A 23,278-nucleotide genomic window follows, 5' to 3' on the forward strand; every position below is an offset into this window, starting at 1 on the left:
TGTCATTGTGTGTGTTGGGGTGGGTAAATGTATTAGGGGCTATCCACCATTATGGCTCTACTACTTGACTTGGATATTGAGAGATATTGGATAATGGATCTGGATCAAATGTGGATTTATTTATAGGAAAATCTTCAGGGTGAGGTGTAGGGTGAGCAGTGTAATGAAACATACTCCCTTGACATTTGCCATCAGTGGGTGGCTAAGGATATTGTGCACACATTTGCCTCTACCCTCCGATGTCAGTTTTAAGTAATTATTTTGTTTATTGAAAAGTTAGAGACACCAGTCTTGTCAGCTCTGCCTAGCATGTTCCCTCTGCCAATGGAGAAGACTGATAAAATACAACAAATTCAGAGTTCTCTTTTTCAATTAAAGTTTATGGGAAATTTGTGGGCAGATGTACAATGTTCAATCACTCCAGTATTAAAGAAAAATAAAACTTTCACCCTTCCCCTTCCAACAAAAAGGAGGCAAATCCCCTTATTAGACTTTAAGAGCATTAGAGACAATCCAAGTCTCTGTGCCTGATTCTCTTTTGGAGTTTAGACTCAGGTTTGGCACAAGTAAACTGCTTTTGAAAAGCAGCAATTAGCTTGCCATCAAGCTTTTGTCAAAACTGAAGCCTGACTCATAGGCCTCTTAAATGTCTGGTCTGACATTTCCATTTCTTCATCAACTTGGATTCTCAACGAGGTAGAGAGATCCCCAAAAAAGACTTGCTGAGAATGCCTTTCAGGGTATATTAAACTGAGAATCTCTTAAGATACCAAATTCTGTAGCTTATAATAGGAGGGCTCACACATGTACAGTGCCTTCTATTTACGTTTTCACAGGTGGTTCCCCTGTGAGCCTCGTAATAGCCAATTGAAATTTGCAGGAAAAGTATAATCTCAAAGGAGCAATCTGAGACTTACAAAAGTTTAGCAACTTGTCCAAAATGAAGACCTGGAAGTTCTGCCACCAAACTCAACTGGTAATCCTCACTACACCAGAACCCATTCTCATACCCCTACTCTTGTCTCATGTTGGGTAAAAATGAATCTTATTGCTACTTCAGAAAATGTTTTATTTCAAAGATTGTAACATTCACCAATGTCCATAAAATTCTCATAAAAGCACTAGAGTATACCTGGACCCTCCTCACAGGCCTTATGAGCAGGGGCATATGACATATTAGAGAACTACAGAAATCTGGTCTTTGTGTGTGAGGATACATTCCCTCCACAAGGTAGGACCTGTTCTTGTGAGTCCTTTCCCAATGGTGAGGCTCTTGAAAATCTTTGTCTTAAATGCTTGAGATTCAGGTCCCTGTTCTTAAGGGAAAGATTGAAGCTTTATTAATTTAGAAATGAAAAGAATCTCTTCACTTTTTAAATTTCTGAATTAACAAAGCTTAAAATGCTCAACTTCATTAGCCATTAGGGAAATGCAAATCAAAACCATGAGATACCGCCTCACACCTTTTAGAATGGCTGTCATGAAGAGGACAAGTAATAAATGTTGGAGAGGTTGTGGAGAAAAAGGAACCCTTATATACTGCTGGTAAGAATGCAAATTGGTACAGCCACTATAGAAAACAGTATGGAGTTTCCTCAAAAATTAAGAATAGAATTACCATATGACTCTCTTCTGGGTATTTATTCCCAAATTTTGAAAACATTTCTGTGAAGATATGTGCATCCCGATATTCACAGCAGCATTATTCATGGTGTCCAAGACATAGAAACGACCCAAGTATCCTTCAGTAGATTATTGAATAAAGATGTGGTACATATATACAATGAAATATTAGCCATAGAAAAGATGAAATAGTGACACTTGCAACAACATGGTTGGATCTTGAGATTATCATGCTAAGCAAAATAGGTCAGATGGAAAAAGTTGAGAACCATATTTCATTCATATGTGGGATATAAAACTGAAAGCAACAAAGAAACAAAACAGAGACTCACGGACAACAGTTTAGTGGCTACCAGAGGGAAGAAGGGGGAGGGGAGAAGGCAGATAATGGTAAAGGGGGTCAAATACATGGTGACAGAAGTAAATTAAACTTTGGGTGGTGAACACACAATGCAACATACATATGATGTATTATTGAATTGTATACTTGAAACCTATATAATTTTATTAAGCAATGTCACCCCCCCAAAAAAAAAATAAAAAGAAAAAAACAAAAGTTAAAAGAATCACAAGAACTGAATCTGCTCTTGATTCAGTTCTTGAAAGTAGAGTAGATCCACATTACATAGGATGTAGGCATATCCTTAAAAATTAGAAAGGAGGCAATGAGTAGACAGTTTTAAGAATTGTTTTTAACTAGACTTATTGGGGAGATCATTTCAATTAAGTTATTTTAATTTAAAAATGAAGAAAAACATTGTTTTTAGACTCATTTACAATATCCTTTATTCTCATATGAACAAAGAGCTAGATTTGAATTTTATAAAAACACAGCACACCATGTTCAATTTTTAAACTTTTTATTTTGAAATAATTATATATGAACAGGTAGGTGCAAAGATAGCTTCTTGTAAACTTCAGTTTCCTCTGATATTTGCATCTTACATAAGTACAGTCCAATATCATTCTGTGAACACAGTAAAGAAATTTGTATCCAAAATCTTGAGAAAATGTTTCTACCCAATAGCTGTCACTACTGGAGATTCCTGTAAACATGATCTAAGAAACTGGCTACCAGCAGGTGGCTGACAATCAAATCTGTGCACCTTAACCTTCATCCTAGTGAAGGAAAAGAAGATATAATGGTACAGAAGAAATTCCCCAGGATTCTAATTGTAGTCTGTGATAAGATTATTCCTATTGCTAAAAACCTAGAGGCTATCTGTTAGTTCCCAAAGTCTGACATTTTTCTTCTGGGGGATGCCACATGGAATACACTTATCATTTCAACTGAAATCCAGTATTCTCCACTTACCATTATTTCCCACTAAGAAATATTTACTTAAGTTTTACTTTCATTAACAGCCTTTTAAGAATCGAATGTGGAACTTTAAGAAAACACATAATGCAAGAATCAATGCTGTGAAGGCCAGTAAAATCTTCATTCTTCACAAATCTTGGAAGTGAGAATTACTATTTCCATCTTAAGAGAGCTTACAGAGTTAAGTGACTACACTAACTTCACACCCTGTTTATCGGTAGATTAGAGACTTAAACAATGTAGGGGTGGTTATTATGTACAGTATTTAACCATCCTGAAAAAGCTCATTAGCTATGTTCTCCCCATAATCTAAATCTATATTTGTTTTTATAACTTATTGCCATATTTTAGATCAGTGGTATGTTATTTTATAATTTTAAAATTGTATGTGTAAAGATTTATTCTATATGCTAACATTATGCATAAAACTTTTGAGATCATAATAAAATGCAGATGATCTGGTTGCAACACAGTAAAACAGGAACCTACTCTAAGATGATGTCAGACTTAATAATTGCAAAACAGGGTTGGTATTAATATAGTAATAGATTTTTTTTTTTATGACTCACTTTACAATTTTAAACTTGTTTTTAGAACAAAATAGAGTGGGTACCTATCACTGCAATTATTAAACAATCTCATATGATGCCATAAAGTGTTACACTACATGCCCTTGATTGAACTCCAACTCCTGGTGACCATATGGATGAATGACTGTCTCATCATTGGGCTTTCAAGGCAAAGAGAAAGATTAAAGCTAACTGCCTTCCTACATACCAGCAATAAACAAAATTAAAATCAAAATACCATTTACATTAAGACCAAAAAATAAAAGAAGTTCCTCCACAAGTACCATCATGGCAACACACAGGTCTGTGAAGACATATCATTGACATATTTTGAAACACAGGTTGAAAGTCAATCATAATGTAGCCTTATCAAAAAATCTAAAATAAAAATATTTTATAAACCAACAATAAGTAGGCTTTTCCACAGATGTCCTTGCTTCTTTGACACCCATTGTCTCAGGAAGAATAATTTTGACTTACTCTGTGAAATATACATTTAAATTGATTAATCTTCAAGTGGGACTAGACTTAGTATTCCCTAGTAAGAATTCTCTAATGCTAGCATATTGAGAAACCTACTTAAACAACTTACCATATTCACTATAATTGTGAGCATTTTCTCCACTATGAAGTCTTTGGTGAATCCTGAGGCCAGGTCATGACCTGAAGGCCTTGCTACATTCTTTTGTAGTTTCTTTCGAAGTATAAATTCTCTCATGACCCCAAAGGTGTGAACATTTAATAAAAGCATTACCCCAGCCTCTGCATGTGTATCTTCACTCTGTGTATATTCTGATGTCTCCTTAGGCTTGAGTACTGCTTAAAGGCTTTTACCACATTCACAACATTGGTAAGGCTTCTCCCCAGTATGAATTCTTTGATGAACTGTAAGGCTTCAATTCTAAGTGCTTTGTCACATATGTTACATTTATACGGTTTCTCTCCAGTATGTATTTTCTTATGTTGAGTAAGGTTTGAACTCTCAGTGAAGGTTTTGCCACACTTGTTACATCTGTAAGGTTTCTCTCCAGTATGAATTTGCTCATGACCCCAAAGGTGTGAATGCGTGGGAAATTCCTTACCACATTCATTACATTTGTAAGGTTTCTCTCCAGTATGGATTCTCTTATGTTGAGAAAGATTAGAACACTCAGAAAAGATTTTGCCACACTCATTACATTTATATGGTTTCTCTCCAGTATGGATTCTGATGCCTCACGAGGTTTGAGAATCTGGTAAAGGCTTTGTCATACTCATTGCATTTGTAAGGTCTCTGCTCAGAATGAATTCTTTGGTGATTAGATAAGATTGAACAATGGCTTAAAGTCCTCCCACAGTCATTACATTTGAAAGGTTTTTCTCTAATATATGTTTTCTGGTATTGAGGTAAGCAATGAAGCATGTGTAAAAATCTTACCATACTTATTACAAATGTTGGTTTTTACACTAGGAAGAATTCTTTGAAGCAGTGAAACTGAGGAACAATATTTGATAGACTTCTCAATTTGATTATATTCATAAATTTCCTCTTTAGTTTGAAATCTCTGCAGTTCAGCCAGACATGAATGAAAGCTTAATCCAAGCCCTATTTTCCAAACATTTTATATACTTGTTTCCTGAACAGGCTAAACTATTTTTTCGTTCCTTTTCCCTTATATAGGACTTGTCATGTTTATAATATTGAGACACACTTCTTACAGAACCATTTTGCTTTACAGGGAAATTGTTCCAAGGTTTATGATGCTGTTGATCTCTTTTACCAATGTGATTTTTGTAATGGATTGTAGGAACTCCTTCATAATTTTTTCCTTCACATACCCACTGATTCTCAACCTTGTGCATATTTTGCTGGACTTCCCTGAAATTAAAATCATTGAAATCATGACTTACATCTCTTTCTAAAATCAATATTTGAAATAATTCTCCATTATTAATGTCTTCTTTTGGTGATAATTCTTTGATCACATATATAGTAGAGATATCTGTAAGATATAAATAATCATAGGTTTCCTATTAACCAGAGTTGGAAGATGAAGAAGGGGAATTCTTCCACAGGCATCCCAAAACACACCCCACTCACAGGAGATATATGGGTGTCTCACATTGGGGAAAAAAACAGATGTTAAAGCTAATTGCTTAATACTTATTATACACAATATCTAAAAACAACACTTAAAGAATAACAAAATATTCTTCTGAATACTTCTTACAAACTATATCCATGAGGAAAGGCATATTGCAACAATAACAATTAGCGTGTTTTGGTTATACTACATAATATATGCTAAAAATTATTAATCATAACAAACACTAATAAACAATTTAGTTACTCAAGACAAACCCAGCAGGAAATAAAAAGTATTTATAAACATATATAATATGTATAATACGTAATATTATATACACATAAAAGGAAATCATCCATAAGAACAAAAGGATTTATATTTTAGAAAGAGCACACAATTTGAGAGTTAGAAAATATGAGAATCACTAATTTTGAAATAGAGCTTCAGGTAAATATATAAAATTATAAAGATTAACAATGGGGAAATGTGACATCAAAAATGGCAAAGCAGAGAACTCCAAATGTACTTCCTTCTATAAAAGCAGGAAATGAACTAATGAAAACTGTTAGAATCTACTTTAAAAGAACTCTAGAAATTAATCAAAAGATTCCAGTCATACTCTTAACTATAAAAAAGGCAGGTGTTTTAACTTACCCTGACCTTATCCTCTATTCCCCAGTTGGCAGTGGCCTTGAAGACAGCAGCCTGTAACCTGATACAGGCTCCCAGAATCAGATGAGACAAAACAGAACTTATAAAGAACTGTAGAACTTTTTTTTTTTTTTTTAATCTGCCTGCTGACTGCCTGAGAGAATGGCGCAAAGTGCTTGCTTTTATTTGGCCTATCTCAAACAACTACCTCGGTGGAGGTGCTAACCAGGAGGCATTTGTCAAAAACATTTAAAAGTAAATGTATTTGCCACTGCCATCTAGAGCAAAGCATAACAATAGAGGCATACAAGGGACAATCTGAAAACCCTGAGAAAAACACTGGGGAGTGAGTTGCATTGGGAAATAAGAACTTTGAAAATCTCCCACGTATTCCAATAATGAAGATGGTTATGGGCATGGCCATGACTGGACACATGAGAAAAGACCTGAGAATCCCTTAAGCTTTTACCCCTGCTAACCATCATATTCTATGCAAGCAGGAATGAAAGGCTAAGGCAGAGTTGTAAACCTCTTTCCTGAGTGCTCATGGCATTACCCTACATATTCACCCTGCTGCCCAAACACATGCAGAGCTCACCTATAGACTGCAGGTGGTTTTGTTTTTGGTTCCTGGGGTTTAAGGATATCTGTCAAATTACTAGCTGACCAATAAGCTAACCAGAATTCAGTGGCCAAATACAGCAAAAACAACATAATATATAAAATTAGTTGAGAACAAAACCTGGGAATGAGAAAACTATGATTTCCAAAGTTTCAACATCTCATTTTTAACAAAAAGTTACAAAGCAGGAAAAGCAACAATAGAGTTTGACCCTACAGAAAAATAAATAACAGAAATTGTCCTTACGGAAGCCTAAAATTTGGACTTACTAAATAAACATTTTAAATCAACTATTTAAGCTAAAAGAAATGATGGACAAAAAATTAAAGAAAAGCAGAAAAGCAGTTTTAAAACAAATGAGAATATCAACAAAGAGAGAAAGATTATAAAAAGAAACTAAAATGAAAAATTTCTTAGAGGGGTTCAACATCAGATTTGATCAGGCAGAAGAAAAAATAGGCAAATTTGTGGGTAGATTACCAGTAGAAGTTACCCAGTCTGAGGAGCAGAAAGAAAAAAAGACTGAATATAAATAGACAGAGCCTAAAGACCTATGGATACCATCAAGTAAGTCAATATATAAATAATGAGAATACCGAAAAGGAAGGAGAAAGAAGAGGCAGAAAAAATACTGGAAGGAATATGGTCAAAAAAATTTTTAATGTGAAAAAATACATGAATCTACAAATCTAAGAACTTAATGAACTGAATGAAAGAGGAGTAAACTCAGAGATCCACACTGTAACAAATTATAATCAAACTGTTGAAAGGCAAAGGGAGAGAAAGAAATCTTGAAAGCAGCAAAGAAGGAATTCATTATATACGAAGGATCCACAGGAGATTAAAAGATTTCTCAGTCAAAACCATGGATCCAGAAACAATTGGATAACATATTTAAAGTGTTGACAGAGGGGGACAAAAAAAAAAAAAAAGGCCAACCAATTCCATCTCCAGCAAAACTGTCCATTAAAAATGAGAGAGAAATTAAGACTTCCAAGGTAAACAAAAGGTGAGAGAGTTTCTCAAAACTAGACTTGCCCTATAAGAAGTAAAAGAGGGGGCACTTCTTAATTTCTTCTATTGCAGACAATAACCCTTATGAATGAACATGATACAAAAATCCTAAACAAGATACTAGCCAAATGAATATACAGCATATTAAAATTATACATCATAAGTAAGGGAAAGTTATTCCAAGAATCCAAGGGTGGTTAGTTGAATATATGAAAATCTATCAATGTAACAGCCTACATTAACAATAAGAATGCAAAAAAGAAAACTTACATTATCATCATATCATATGTAGAAGAGACATTTGAGAAAATCCAGAACTGTTTCAGAACAACACTCACCACTATAAAGAGATCTGATAAGGATCAGTTATGAAAAATCCACAGCTAATATCATAGTCAATCATGAAAGAATAAAAGCTTTACCCCTAAGATATTAAATATGACATGGCTGACTCTTTCACCACTGACATCCAACATTGTATTAGAAGTGCTACCCAGAGCAATTAGGCAAGAAAAAAAAAGTATACAATTAGAAAAGAAAAAGGAAACTTATCTGTACATGCAGATAACATAATCCTATATGTAGAACATTTTATAAAACACAAAGACAAAAATCTACTAGTGTTAAAAATGTCAGTAAAGTTGCAGAACACATGAGAATTACTTGTGTTTCTTTACACCAATAATGAACACTCTGAAAAAACATTTAAAAAATAATTCTATTTATAATAACATCCAAAAAATAAAATACCTAGGAATAAATTGAACTAAGAAGGAAAATGTTTTCATGTAAACTGAAAACTATACAATAGTGCTAATAGAAATGAAAGACGACCTAAATGAAAGACATTCTATATTTATGAACTGGAAGATTTCATATACTTAAGATGGTAATATTCACCAAAATGGTCCACAGATTCTATGTAAACACTATCAAAATTCCAAGACCCTTTTTTGGAAAAATGGAAAAGATTAAATTCGCATGGAACTGCAAAGGGCCCTGAATAGTCAAGACAATATTGAAAAAGATATGAAATATACAGAATAGAGAAATCCAAAGGGACAGAACACAGAATGGCAGTTTCCACGGACTGGAGACAGAGGAAAATGTGGAGAAACTGCTTAAGTGGTGATAGATGCTGATGTGGAGTGATGGAAATGTGGAACTAAATAAAGGTGGTAGTTACATAATGCCACTGAGTAGTTCACTTTCAAATGGTTCATTTTACGTTATGTAAATTCCACCTTAATAAAGTGTTTGTTTAAAATAACTAACAATTTAAGTGATTAATTTCAGAATATATTTTTTAAATAGATATTTATAAATTACGATATGTCTCTTTATACTATATAAAAAGTGTCTCTTTTGCTGGCCTCTAATTAACAGAAATTCTATCATTGAAACAATTAAACACAATCCTTCACCTGAAACAGACATATCTAATTCTCTTCTAACAACTACTAAATCAAAAGCATAGGAGTAAAACCAGGAAATCGAAAATTTTAAAGTTTTGCCACAAGGTTTTGTGCTCATTCAACTTCTAGAACATCCACTAACCTGGTATGAATTGGGAAGATTATCTGAAGAAACAATAAGTTTAAAATCCAGACACCGCATCATACATAAAGCTTTTTCATTTCTGAATCAACATTGCTTTACTCTTAGTTCCCAAGAGACTCACAAGAGAAAATGCAAAGATACAAAGGTAGATCCCAATTTCTAGAAGAAAACTATCCTAACTCAGGGAGAGCAGGTTCCTGTAGTTCTCTGACATCAAGTCCCTGTACAAGGCCCTCTGAGCACAGTCTAGGAATTCCCACTCCTCTGGAGAGAATTCTATGGCCATATCCCTGAATGTCAACAGTCCCTGAAAAGAAAACACATTTCACAAGAAGCCATCAGGAGAGTATTTATCCTCACACAGAGAGGAGGAGGAAGGTGTTAAGAGTCAATTAGCTAGAAATGGATGTTCTGAGAGAGCCACAATAGTTAATTTTGAGCAAGTCCTATAACCTATATACTTTTCCAACAGACTGTATGAAATCACTAAATTACTGATGATTTTACAATTCTGTTCAAGTCAAAAGAAATATACAAATGAAAAAATTCAACTAAAGGTCATCTGTATATAAGTTCTAGATTTTATACATCAAATGATAGCTAATTTCTAAATGAAATACAACATAAGTAGCATCTCCAGGGAAGACAAAATCCATAATAGCTTTAAAGAAAGGGGAGAGTTGAAAAAATGGCATGATAATTACAGTAAACCCGGGAAGTTTGGGATACTTCACATATGGTAAGCAATACTCTAAATGTTTTTTAAGTATGAACTTATATAAGGACAGCATTAGAGAAGGGTTTGTTCCCATCTTACCAAGGACCCCACTCTTAAGAGTCACAGAGACTCTAAGAAATTCGCCTTAGGTCAAACAGTTAATAAATGACAGAACTAGCACTTGAACCAGGTGGTTCGCTTTAGAATGGAACCTATAGTTATCACAGTTAATAGAAGCAACGTTAAAAGTATGTTGACAGAGTTGAAACTTTAAGGGTAAAAACACAAAACGGACTAAAAGGTCACTATATATACATGTACACCCATGCATACACACAGTGAGTTATTGTAACTGCTATTAACTCATAAACATGGTAGCATAGAAAAAAATTTAAGGCCATGGAAACACATAAGATGTACTTTCAAAGGTTAAAAAATGTTATTTATATGCACATCACGAGTTACCGCTCACATACACAAGAGTGCACACAACATACACATAGATATTAACCAAAATAAAAGTAGTAGTCTCCGACATTTTTTTTTGGATAAATCTTCATTATCTTCTTTTACTCACGCATTCTTGGGATAATGAACATGTACAAATTATACTTAATTTAAATAAGATGGTCAACATTATTCTCAGCCTATTTACCAAAAAACACCCTGCAGAATGTGAAAAATATACCTAAAACACATATAACTTGAATCTTCATTAAATACATATATGTAAATGCCACAGAACCTGCATGGAGACTGAGGGAAGCCCCTGCAGTTGATGCAAACAAACAAGTCAAGAGGGTAATTTAGAGTAAGAGATTATCAAGTCCAAATGCCATTTCAGGACAGAGAGGACAGAACAAAGAATGAGAAAATGAATTCACCTGAGAAAGTCATTCCTGACTCCTTGTTCTGTTTCTTCCTTCTCTGGGCTTCTTCCTCAGGCAAGGTGAGTCTTTGAGATGTCAATCCTGAGTGACAAAAAAAAATGCTACTTGATGCTGAGTCCATATACCCCATTTTGTGCCTCAACCACACACAGAGCACCTCGAAATGTAGGATAGACAGTCCTTTGCTGCACACGGCCACAGGAGGGATTCAGGGACAGTAAACTCCTACCTACAAATCAACAAGTGAGGTTTCTGACGCCTTTGTTCACAACTCACTCCCCTCCTGGGAAGCCCTCACACAAGCTGCAGCTGTGGGAATCTTGGTAGGACTGACCTTCCCCTTGAAGTCACAGACCCATCCTTACCAAACCCCATGCAAAGGGCAACCCTCACTTCTCTCTGGATTAGGGGCTGGTTTTAGTCCTCAGAAATTAATGAACCCTGGGTACAGATTAGGATCACTTGTGGCACTTTAAACAACACTGAAGCTGGGCCTCATTCAGCTTTGACCATAAGGAGAAAAATCTCTGGGGACTGGGCACAAGCTATGCCTGCAAATGTCTCAGCAATCCAACATGAAGATGTGACTGAGCGCCATTCAGAGGAGGCACCTACAGCACACATCCTACCTGTGGCTCAGCTCTTTTTGGGAGCCCTGTTCCTAGTATCCGGACAGTGGAAGGGGATGGAGCAGAAACAGGAAGAGCAGGCAATACAGGCTAGGGCTGGGAGGAATGTGGATGGAAGGCTAAAGGGGTGTCAGAGAAGACCCCACAGAGAAGAGAGGTGTGGTATCAGAATAAAGAGCTGGGGAAGGAGTTCACCATGTTCATCTGAGGAGTCAGAGGGTTCTAGGCAGAGAGGCTGCAGTGGGAAGGCCCTGAAGCAGTGACCCTGGACCCAGAATAAAGACATTTGTGTGGCTCAATCCCAGGGAGGTGTGGGGGGTGTGGCAGGAGGGCGGTAAAGACAAGCAGGATTGGTCACAGATGAGAACTGAATTTAGAAAGAGTGGCCTAGATGAGGCAGTGGGCAGTTTGTCCTTATCATCCCATTTCCTTTTTAAAAATTCCACTTTCATCTTTATTTTACCTTAGCAAAAGAAACTTATTTTGCAGTTTTAATCACATTGGTCCCAAGCATTTCTCTTTTCCAGGAAATCACAGCGAAGTATTAAAAATATAAAATGATGAACACAGACTTTGGTGTTGAAAACCTGGATAAATGGTTAGCTTTGGAAAAATGCCAAATTACTTCACCATGAATAGATGGGCTCTGTAGAACAAAGTTTCACATCGATCCAGTCCATCTTTCAACATTTTCAGAGAATGGACAAGAGGGACTTGAGGGGAACATCTACTTTGTAGCTCACAGCTAATTCAACAAATCACAGAGGGGAGGAAAAGAGCTGCTGAATACTAGACTGATTAGCTAAATGAGGTCCTGAGTGTTAGGATCAAAGACGTCCTTACCAAGCGCACACTGACATGGCTTCACGTTATTTACTAAGTAACAACGGATGTTTCGACATATGATAAAGAACAGAAAGAATGCAGAGCTTATAATATAGACATAATATATTAAAAAGGGAATCAATTTGGGATTTTTAAAAATGTAATGACTTTTAGAGTGAAAGTCTTTTAAAAAATTGAGACCACATCATATTTATAACAGAATGATAAAGCTGGTTATGAGATGCCAAAGCTTATTTCAGAAGTAAATGCTCACAAAGAAGCAGAAATTCAATAGACTAAGATTTACTTCAATATGCTTTAAAAAAAATACTAGCAGTAAAAAGAAAAAAGTAAACCCATTTTAAAGAAATAAAAGAACATTTTTAATATTCCTTGAAATATTAATATTTGGTGACAGACTCAGTCATTTCTTGTCCCAGTTCACTGTCCTCTTGCCATCCCAGGAAATGAGAAGGGACCAATGACTGAGACAAGTTTCTCTCCTCTGGCTGAATAAGGGTTGCAAATGGAAGCCATCTGGTGATGCAAACGATTATAAAATGCGCGAGCCTTATAAACTGGAGTTTTATAATTCTCATCTGTAAAACTGAAATAATTAAGCAAATGTTAAGTTTAATAGATCATAAAGCCACGAGTCAATATATCACAACTTAATCATCCACATCCCATCAACTCATCACTCATCCAGATGTTTCCCTTTTTTCCTGTTATGGATTTATCAACCTGTTCACGTCTATTTCCTGCTTCTCTCCACTGTTGTCCTTTCCTGTTTTCTCTCACTTCTCCCCTGCTGTTTCTCCCTACACCTGCTCAGTGAAACTTATCTCCTAACCACGCTCTGCGACCGTCTAAAGTGCTTTGCTCTCTGTGGGCCCCACTCCTGCTAACCAAGGCCCCTCTCCCTTTTTGCTCTTCTTCATCCCTCTAGACTTCCTCCCTTTCCTCTGTATTTTTCTATTTTCATTCTTCTCTTGCTACTTTCCCTGACTCTTTCACTCTATCGCTTTACAAGTCCCCCCTATATGGACAATTTTGCCGTCTCTTTGCACCCTCTTACTGATCTTTTCTCCCTCTCATTTGTCTATTTCTCTCATTCTCAATCTCTCCTGTAATCTCCCACACCCCATTCTGCCGCTTTCCTAGCATCCCCTTCGCAGTCACTGCTTCCACAAAGCCCCGTCCAGTGTGGGGGAGGTGACGAGTTCATGTGACACCTCGTGGTCTTCCCTCCTGAACCCCACCCCACTGAAAAGTGTACTGTTCCTGGGCATCGGGCCTCTTATTAAATAGAGGCGGGGGTAGGGCTGCAGAATCCCAGGCCGGGGAAAACTCGAGGCCTCTACAGGCCGAGAGTGGCCAGGGCTGGGGTAGGGGCGCAAAAAGTTTGAGGCCATCTCCCAAGACTTTAAATGACATAGGGTGGGAGAACTAGCCAGTGACGGATTTTAAGCAAGAAAACAATACGGCAGACGGTATCTAACAGCTCTAAGTCGGGAAGATCACAAGAGAAACGGCCTCAGAGTTTATCAGGAAACTGGGACACTCCGCACCTCTGCGGAGGTCAGGGCTCGGGACGTCTCGCCGGGACGCCTGGACTCCCTCTGCAGAAGGCGCAGGTGTGAGGATTTCGACTTCCCTAGAGATGCCCAGGCTTCACGTGTGTAGGACTGTGAATTGCGAGTCTAAGTTTTTAACCAGAAAAACCGAAAGTTACGAACGTCCACCAAACCTTCCTTTCGCCCCAGCCGCTTCCGCGTCTGCTGGAAGCTGCGCTTGCGCGATGCCGGTGAACAGGGGCTGGGACTGGGCGGAGCTCTTCTGGCCGGGAGGGCACAGCTGCCGCGAGGGCACAGCTGCCAAACCCGGCGGGGCGGGCCGGGGCGGAGTCCGCTCCGCCCCGCCTTGTTCTCCCCGAACCTCTTTCAAGTTTGGAAACTTCTGAATTTCTTTCTTGACCAATGGAACAGGCCTCCCTACCAATTTTAAGCCGATGTTTCAGACAGTTTAAGGTAAAAGCTTAGAGTTGTATAGGCCCCTTACGTTGAAAGCTAAGATATTTACTTTTTTTTTTTGATATTTCCTTTATTTGGAAGTTAAATATGATTAAAAGAGGAGTCTATATGCATGCCTTGTAGGCAAAGGGAGGAGTCTGGCGTCTTTGTATGGTAATAACTTAGCTAAGCTAGAACTACACTTCCCAGAATTCCTTCCCTGCATAGTTTTAACGCAAAGTTCTCTTTGCCAGGAATTTAGAAGGTGGAAGTGAAGCAGTGGCCCTATTTTTCATATTTAATAAGTTCAGGGCTAGTGACCTCATTGGTATGAGGCAGCAGCTGATTGCACAACTCCAGCTGCTGTAGATATCCTCGGGGAAACAGCACGGCCTGCAGCTCCTCCAGATTGTTGTTCTCTTTCAGCTTCTCTGAACCCTCACTAAGTTGCATGCAACTCCATGTATAAGTACACCAGCTCTCTGACACGTCTTCCGCATGATCCAGATAGGAGGCTCTGACGCAATGACAGACTAATTAATACAGGTCCTGGAATAGATGCCATTCTAGAATCGGAGATCCAAATTTCTTTTGCTTTCAGCTGCTCTCCAGTAAAACGTCCCGCCACCAGCCTTTTCTTCCTCTTCATCCGGGAGCATCCACCCTTCCTGGTTCAAGATATTTCCATTTTAACAAGCCGAAAAAGGTTTTTGTCAAAAGTTTTTGCGAATGGGCGGAGACGTGTCTCTTCAGGGAGAAGTGAGGAGGGCTTCGCAGCATGGGAACCCTGACCTGGATGGGGACTCAATGTTGGGCGATGACTGGATCCAGGAAAGCGTCCTGCAATTAGAATTTAATTTAAGGATTTTACTGGAGGAAGGAGTGTGACTGTGTAGGAAATGCAAACTTATAACTAACATTCAAAACTCACCTATGCGAAATATGCCATTTCATACCGACGTCTATCATAACATCATTTTCATTTCTATTTCCCATTCACCCTGTGCTAACCCTGTGCTCAGTTCCATTGACTTTCATGTCGGGAGCCATTTTGAGACATGATGGAAGCCATTATGAGGCACTGAAGAAGTCACATAGCTAAAAGCCATGGTATGGCTGATGAGTTTAAAACAATGGTCACCTTGGTAAGCCTCATAAAGTCACCTTTTAAGGTAATGGAATGTTATACTACCTTGGAAACAAGGTTATGTATGATCTCATGTAATTGACAAGCATTGTTTTAGATACGTATGTTGTGCTTTGCTATGGTAATGTAGTGATTGATTATGGTATTCAAAAATCACATAAAAAGGCTATGCTAAATAAACTTGGGGCTGTGGCTTCGACTGCACGCCCTCCCGAAAGTTCTTTCCTGTCTTCTTTTTTCTTAGGCTTCACCTCCCTCTTTCAGGTGCTGTTCAATCTCAGCCAGCTGGCTCCGGCAAGTGGCACCCAAACAGGGACCTGGAAGCTTGGGATGGAGCGTTAAGGTGAACGTTGTGGTGAAGACCGCCACCGCAGGAGAAAAGGAGCTCTGAGTAAACTGTAAAGGTGAGTGCGGTGGAACGGTTCGGGAGTTTGTAAATACAAAGAAGTAACAAAAGAAAAATGGGAAGTGGAAATAGCCGGCAGCATATCTTTAAGCATATGTACAAAAAGCTGAAATTTTTTAGAATTTACAGAAAAAGTTTGTCCCTGGGTCCCTGAGGAGGGAACAGTGAATTTAGAAACATGGAAAAAGGTAGGAGAAAAACTACAAGATTATTATGATGTCCACGGACCTGGCAAAGTGCCTGTAGTTACTTTTAGCTTGTGGACTTTACTTAGAGATAGTTTAGATCCTAGGCATGAGAAGGAAAAAGCTAATAAAAACAGTCAGGCAACCGGAAAGGAAAATGAAACTAAGCCTTCCGTGCCGCTGACAGACCCTGAGACTTTCTTTGATTTTTTTATTTTCTAGACACGGAAAGGAACCATTGGATCCGGGGGATGCAGAACAACTAGAGGAAGAAGCCGCGCAGTATCATAATGAAGGAGGTTGTATTCCCCTCGTTGTTCAGGAATTGCAAGGTGCAGTACATCAATTAACTCTGCAACTGGGAAATCAGGAAAAAAACACTTAAAATACCTAGCAGAGACCCCTATAGGATAGATCCTCCACCTCCGTTTGAGAAGTCACAACCGGTCATCACTGTTGTTAAGCAGTCTCGGGGGCCTAAACTTCTTTTGCCTTTACAAAGTACGTTACATCAGGCAATACAAAGAGGTGATGATATACAGGGGTTTCATTTGATGTGTCCTGTAACAGAACAACAGGCTCAAGATGCGCAGGGTCAACAGGTTCGCATAAGAGGGCATAATCCTATCCAATTTAAATCTATAAAAGAGTTGAAATTGGCATGTGCACAGTATAGTCCTACTGCCCCTTACACTCAGGCTATCCTAGAAACATTATCTTTAGAAGCCCTAACTCCTGCTGATTGGAAGAATTTGGCTCAATCTTGTTTCACCCCTGGGGATTTTTTTATTATGGAAATCAGAGTATTATGATCTATGTGAGAAAACAGGAGAGTTAAATAGAAATCAGAATCCCCCAATGCGAATTACATTTGAGATGTTAGCAGGGGAAGGACAATATGCTGTAAATGATCAGCAATTGGAATAGGAGGGAGGAGCATATGCACAAATAAGTGCTGCTGCAAAAAGGGCTTGGTATAAATTACCCGCTACTGGAAGGCAAACTGAAAAGTTACCTAAGATAAGGCAGGGACCTGATGAGCCATTTCAGGAATTTGTAGCACGGCTTATGGAAACAGCTTGAAGACTGATAGGGGATGCAGAGGCAGGTATGCTTTTAGTAAAGCAACTGGCTTATGAAAACGCCAATTCTGCATGTCAGGCTGCTCTCAGGCCATATAGAAAGAAAGGAGATATGGCAGACTATATCCGGTTGTGTTCTGATATTGGGCCAGCATATACGCAAGGTCTGGCCATGGCCGCAGCATTGCAGGGAAAAACAATTAAAGCCTACTCTGTGTCAAAAATTTGTAGCTCAAGCAGTGAGTAAAAGCGGGCCAGCATATCCACAAGTGTACCTCATCCGTTATATGGATGACAGTCTTTTGGCAGAAAAAGCGCAAGGGCGACTGCTAGCGGCGTGTGCTCACCTTCAAAAAGCTCCTAAGAAGCAAGGATTCATTATCGCCCCGGAAAAGGTGCCGACGGAGCCTCCTCATTCTTTTTGAGGATGTAGATTATACCGCAAGACTATATTGCATCAGAAAATTCAGTTGAGAAAGGACCAGTTATTAATTTGGAATGATTTCCAGAAACTCTTGGGTGATATCAATCGGCTTAGACCGTATTGAAACCTTTCCACGGGTGAATTAAAACCTCTGTCAGACATTCTCAAGGGGGACCCTGCTCCTACATCTAAAAGAGAATTAACAGACAATGGTCAGCTCGCCTTACAGAATGTAGAACAGGCCATAGAGCAACAACAGATGAATTATGTAGACTACTCCCAGGGATGGGCTGCTTATGTCCTAGCTACCGCACACACGCCCACTGCGGTGTTGTGGCAGAACGGTCCTCTGCTTTGGTTGCATTTGCCTGTGTCACCAGCAAGGGTATTAACTCCTTGTTTTGAATCTATTGCTTGCTTAGTACAACTGGCTCAAGAAGAATCTCGCAAATATTTTGGAGCAGAGCCTTCTTTAATTGGCGTTCCTTTTACTAAACAACAAATAGATTGGTTATTTCAGCATGATGATGCATGGGCTATTGCCTTTGCTCACTACTCTGGAGTTATATAGACAGTCATTTTCCAAGAGATAAATTGTAAATAACCATGCTTTAGTTTTTCCCAGGATTATAAAGCAAACTCCTATAAAGGATACTCAGGTAATTTTTACTGATGGGTCTTCTAATGGCACTGCAGCTTATGTGATTCAAGGTCAGCCACATATACTGCATACACCTCCTGCCTCAGCTCAAATTGTAGAGCTGAGAGCAATGGCTGCTGTATTTCCACTTATGGCTCATTGTTCTTTTAACCTGTACACAGATAGTCATTATATTGCCAGAGCTTTACAGGTATTAGAAACAGTAGCTTACATTGATACAGCAACTAATCAAGTACAGGAACTTTTTTCTCAAGTGCAAAGGTGTTTGCATGTACGAGTCCATCAATGTCATGTGGGTCACATTCGAGCACATTCACGACTCCCAGGACCTTTAACAGAGGGAAATGCTCTTGCTGATCGAGCTATTCAGGTAATCGGTCTCACTCAGTTGGAGCTTGCCCAGCAGTCACATGCATTGCACATGCACATGCTACTGCTGGATGCCTGCCAGTGTATGGTTCGCCATTATGGCGTCAACCCGCGAGGCTTGAAGCCTAACCAGTTATGGCAAATGGATGTTACACATATTCCAGAATTTGGAAAGCTAAGGTATGTGCATGTAACAGTTGACACATACTCTGGGTTTATTGTAGGTACAGCTTAAACTGGAGAGGCTACTAAACATGTCATTTCTCACTGCCTCAGATGCTTTGCTATGATAGGCCAACCCTCTGTGATTAAGACTGATAATGGCTCAGGATACACTAGTCAGGCATTTCAGTGTTTTTGCTCATGACTGTCTATAATGTATAAAACGGATATTCCTTATAATCCTCAAGGTCAAAGAATAGTGGAACGGGCTCACGGTGCTCTCAAAAATCAATTAAATAAAATTAAAAAGGGGGAGCTGTACCCTATCTCTCCACAAAACAGTTTAAATCATGCTCTTTTTATCTTGAAATTTTTAACTGTGGATGCTCAAGGATTCTCTGCAGCAGAGCGTTTCTGGCATCCAAAAACTCAGACCACATACGCGCAGGTGAGGTGGAAGGATCCCCTCACAGGAGCATGGAATGGCCCCGACCCGGTATCAATATGGGGACGAGTGCGTGTTTGTGTTTTTCCACAGGATGCTGAAAATGCCAGATGGTTGCCAGAAAGATTGGTCCAGTTTGCGGGGGCCTTTCCACCTCCGGAGATTGCTCCTGCTAGTGGTGATGTTGAGTCCTCTGGTTAAAGGAGAATTGTATTGGGCCTGCGTACCTGATCCACCCATTCTACATCCTTCTATCTGGGAAGGTCCAGAAATTATGGTAAAGGTGAATGACACGCGATTGCTAGACCAACCAACAACGGGCCGAGGAGATAAAAGAGAAGAAAGGAGATTCAACTACACAGGATTGGAGATTGGTTTGCCTATCTGCTTTTCGAAAAGTTGGTCAGCTACTACTGGATGCCTGCCAGTGTATGGGTCCACTTTAATTAGAAATGATAAGGAAAAAAGGCCTCCGTTTTTCAGATTTAATTACCCAAAGGGGGCACAAGTGAACTTGCCTCCACCTTCTACCCAGTCTTTTCCTTCTTGCGGGGAGGAGGAGCTTTCCAGACAAACCATTCATTGGAAAAGATGCTATGTCCCTGCTCCCGCCAGGTATAATGTACATCTTAGACTGGTCTGGGGGAGAATGGGGAATTATAGGAGGACATGGAGCACGTACTAGCCGAACAGTGGGACGATGGTGGACAGATACAGAATTTCCTCAAACTTATATTTGGAAGTTGGGTGCAGCCATGGGAGAACTATGCCCTGCGGGATGGATTCCTCAGATAGTGGACACAAACATAACTGCATGTATAACCCCTCTGCATGTATTAATGATAGGTGGAATTAATGTAACAATGAGAGGTAGAAATTTCTATGTTACATGTTACGATTGCATTTTAACTAACTGTATTTCTGTTGTTCCGGAAGGAACTATTGTAATGGTCTTTCATCAACCCTCTTTTGTAATGTTACCTGTTGACACACGGGGGCCCTGGTACGCAGATTGAGGTTTACAGGTATTAGAAGAAATCGATAAGGCTTTGAGTAGACAGAAAAGAGTAATAGGATTGATCATTGCTGGAATTACTGCTCTTGTGTCGCTTATAGCTACTGCTGCTACTGCTGCTATCGTTTTATCTCAGACTGTACAAACTGCTCATTATGTTAATAATTTGTCTAAAAATGTTACAATGGCTTTTGGGACCCAGAATAACATTGATAACAAGTTAGAACGGAAGCTTGATGCATTATACAGTTTAGTTATGTATTTAGGAGATGAAATCCAAGGTCTAAAAGTGAGATTTCATTTAGAATGTCATGCAGCATATCAGTGGATTTGTGTTACTTCAAAAATTTATAATGAGAGTCAACATGGATGGGATCACATGCGCTCTCATCTCCAAGGTGTCTGGCATGATGCTAACACATCCCTAGATTTAATACAGCTGCATAAAGAAATTCAGGGGCTGCAGGATGCAGGACCCCTTCAGTTTGATGCAGCTGAAGAGGCTTCAAAATTTTTACAACACCTTAAAAGCTTTCTACCATCCTGGTCTCCTTTGGGTCATTTGCTTATCTCAGCTTTAGCCTTGGGCCTTTGCATAATTATAGGCCTATGTCTGCTTCCACTTTTGATGAAATACTTCTTCAATTCTCTGCTGAAGATTCGTGCAGAGATGCATGGTCTCAGGCTCCAGGCTCAGGTTTGAGCTATAAACTAATTATACATTGCAGAGGCTGGTAGTCAAAGACAGGTAAGAATCCTTCAGGGCTGGGACCAACCTAAGACAGGGCATGATTGCAAGACTTTTATGTACCAATGATGGGTAAGGCCCAGGCCTGTGAAGGGTCGCCTAAGACAGGCACAGTCTATCTGCACCATAGCTGAGAAAGCTTTGGCATTTTAAATAATAAAAAAGGGGGAGATGTCGGGAGCCATTTTGAGACATGATGGAAGCCATTATGAGGCACTGAAGAAGTCACATAGGTAAAAGCCATGGTATGGCTGATGAGTTTAAAACAATGGTCACCTTGGTAAGCCTCATAAAGTCACCTTTTAAAGTAATGGAATGTTATACTACCTTGGAAACAAGGTTATGTATGATCTCATGTAATTGACAAGCACTGATTTAGATATGTATAGTGTGCTTTGCTATGGTAATGTAGTGATTGATTATGGTATTCAAAAATCACATAAAAAGGCTATGCTAAATAAACTCAGGGCTGCAGCTTCGACTGCACACCCTCCCGAAAGTTCTTTCCTGTCTTCTTTTTTCTTAGGCTTCACCCCCCTCTTTCAGGTGCTGTTTGATCTCAGCCGGCTGGCTCCAGCACTTTCATAAAGACAAGACCTGGGGTGCAGGAGGGGAGGGTTGAGACATGTCATAATTTAGGGTACTAATCATTTCTTTAAAAAAAAAACAGAAGCAATAAATTTTACAAAATAGATATAAAATTGCTTTGTTCTTTATATATTCTACACTTGAAGGGAATAATAAACGCAAATATCTTTGAGATAAACTTTTGACATAATTTGTTTTTCAATAACTTCTAAATATAATACAATTTCAAATTGACATTATACGAGAGTAGAAAGAGTATTTTTCTATATAAATATTATTTTATATTTTAGCTCTTGTTTCCTGTTTCTGATATTGTCAGATGTAGATAACAAATCTTTTCAAGTATATATGTTCTTTAGAAGACAATTGGTTTTCACCTAAAGAATACTCTTGCAATATTTCTAGTGGCATTTGATAGGGGTGTCTATCCTCTTTTACATGAACCCTGAAGAAAATAAAGCTAGATTATCAAATTTCCAAAGGTCTCATTTATACCTTTAATAATCATTAAAGCAACATCCATGAGCTAATATCCATCATGAAAAATGTTTCTCTCAGATACCTGGATGTGGAAGATTTCTGTCCAGTCAAAATTTTAATGAGATAAAGGTATTTTGGATAAAAAGGCTTTTAACATATATTAAGTTTATAAGGTGTCACTGCCATATACATATATTTCATAAGTTTTAAGCACTGGTTATAGACTTTGGATGTAAAGTTTGAACATCATTACTTATAAAATTTGTAAGATTTCCCTCCAAAATTAGTATTATGGTTATTCTCCCAAGGACTGAATTTTGGATAAGAACTTTGTCACACACATTATATTTTTATTTATCTTAGATGTATATTTATTGAAGTTTAGTAATGTGTGAGTCTTGGTTAAATACATTGCCCAATTCATATTTTAAGATCTCCTCCAGTCTGAATTTCTGATGCTTAGTGAAGATTCATCCTGCCTAAAGACCTCCCAAATTCATTATATTTGTAAAGTTTTTCCCTAACATATATAACTATGATATTTGGTTATTAATGAAGAATGTATCAAAAGTTTCCCATCTTTATTGCAAATATTGGTTTTGATACTAGGAAGAATTCTTTCAACTTGTGAAACTAAGGAGCCATTCTGATAGACTTCTTCACTTGATTACACTTATAATATACATCCTCAGTTTTAATCTCTACAGTTCACTCTGATGTCCCTGAAAGCTTAATCCAATCCTTTTATCAAGTCATTACATGTACTTGTTTTCTGAACATGTTTTTTCTTTAAATACAATGTTGGGAATAGATTTGAGGAGCCTTAGAAGGTAGATTATATGAATTATACTGTATTGCATAATATCATTAACCAGCTATTTTGGCACAAAAGAGATTTCAACATGGGCACCCATGTTCACAAGCAAATAAATACATAGCTGGTGAAAGTTTCCATCAAACTCAGAACAGCTGGGGAAAGCCAAATGTGGGTGAAAGTCAAAAATCCATTTTGTTTATGGGGAGTTTTGTTGCTTGTAAAATTTACAAGGGAGTGAAATGAATCAGA

The 23,278-nt window shown here is 38.3% G+C and overlaps 2 long non-coding RNA genes across 4 annotated transcripts; one reads left to right on the top strand and one right to left on the bottom strand.

The window, feature by feature from the left end:
* Positions 1–4,622: 4,622 nt before the first annotated feature.
* On the bottom strand, positions 4,623–14,322 carry LOC118611366. 2 transcript variants are annotated; one of them, XR_004954270.1, is made up of 3 exons: positions 14,239–14,322; positions 11,029–11,115; positions 4,623–5,495 (listed from the first exon to the last, which is right to left on the bottom strand). It is a non-coding gene; the product is annotated as an uncharacterized LOC118611366 (long non-coding RNA). The 2 variants fall into 2 exon arrangements; XR_004954269.1 differs by having other exon boundaries at positions 14,060–14,278.
* Positions 14,323–14,503: 181 nt separating this feature from the next.
* LOC107498769 lies at positions 14,504–21,331 on the top strand. 2 transcript variants are annotated; one of them, XR_004954271.1, is made up of 4 exons: positions 14,504–14,518; positions 15,912–16,051; positions 16,461–16,570; positions 19,475–21,329. It is a non-coding gene; the product is annotated as an uncharacterized LOC107498769 (long non-coding RNA). The 2 variants fall into 2 exon arrangements; XR_001594131.2 differs by lacking the exon at positions 14,504–14,518 and having other exon boundaries at positions 15,806–16,051; positions 19,475–21,331.
* Positions 21,332–23,278: the final 1,947 nt, after the last annotated feature.

This window comes from Rousettus aegyptiacus, unplaced genomic scaffold (genome assembly GCF_014176215.1).
Source record: "Rousettus aegyptiacus isolate mRouAeg1 unplaced genomic scaffold, mRouAeg1.p scaffold_m13_p_14, whole genome shotgun sequence".
Lineage (NCBI taxonomy): Eukaryota > Metazoa > Chordata > Mammalia > Chiroptera > Pteropodidae > Rousettus > Rousettus aegyptiacus.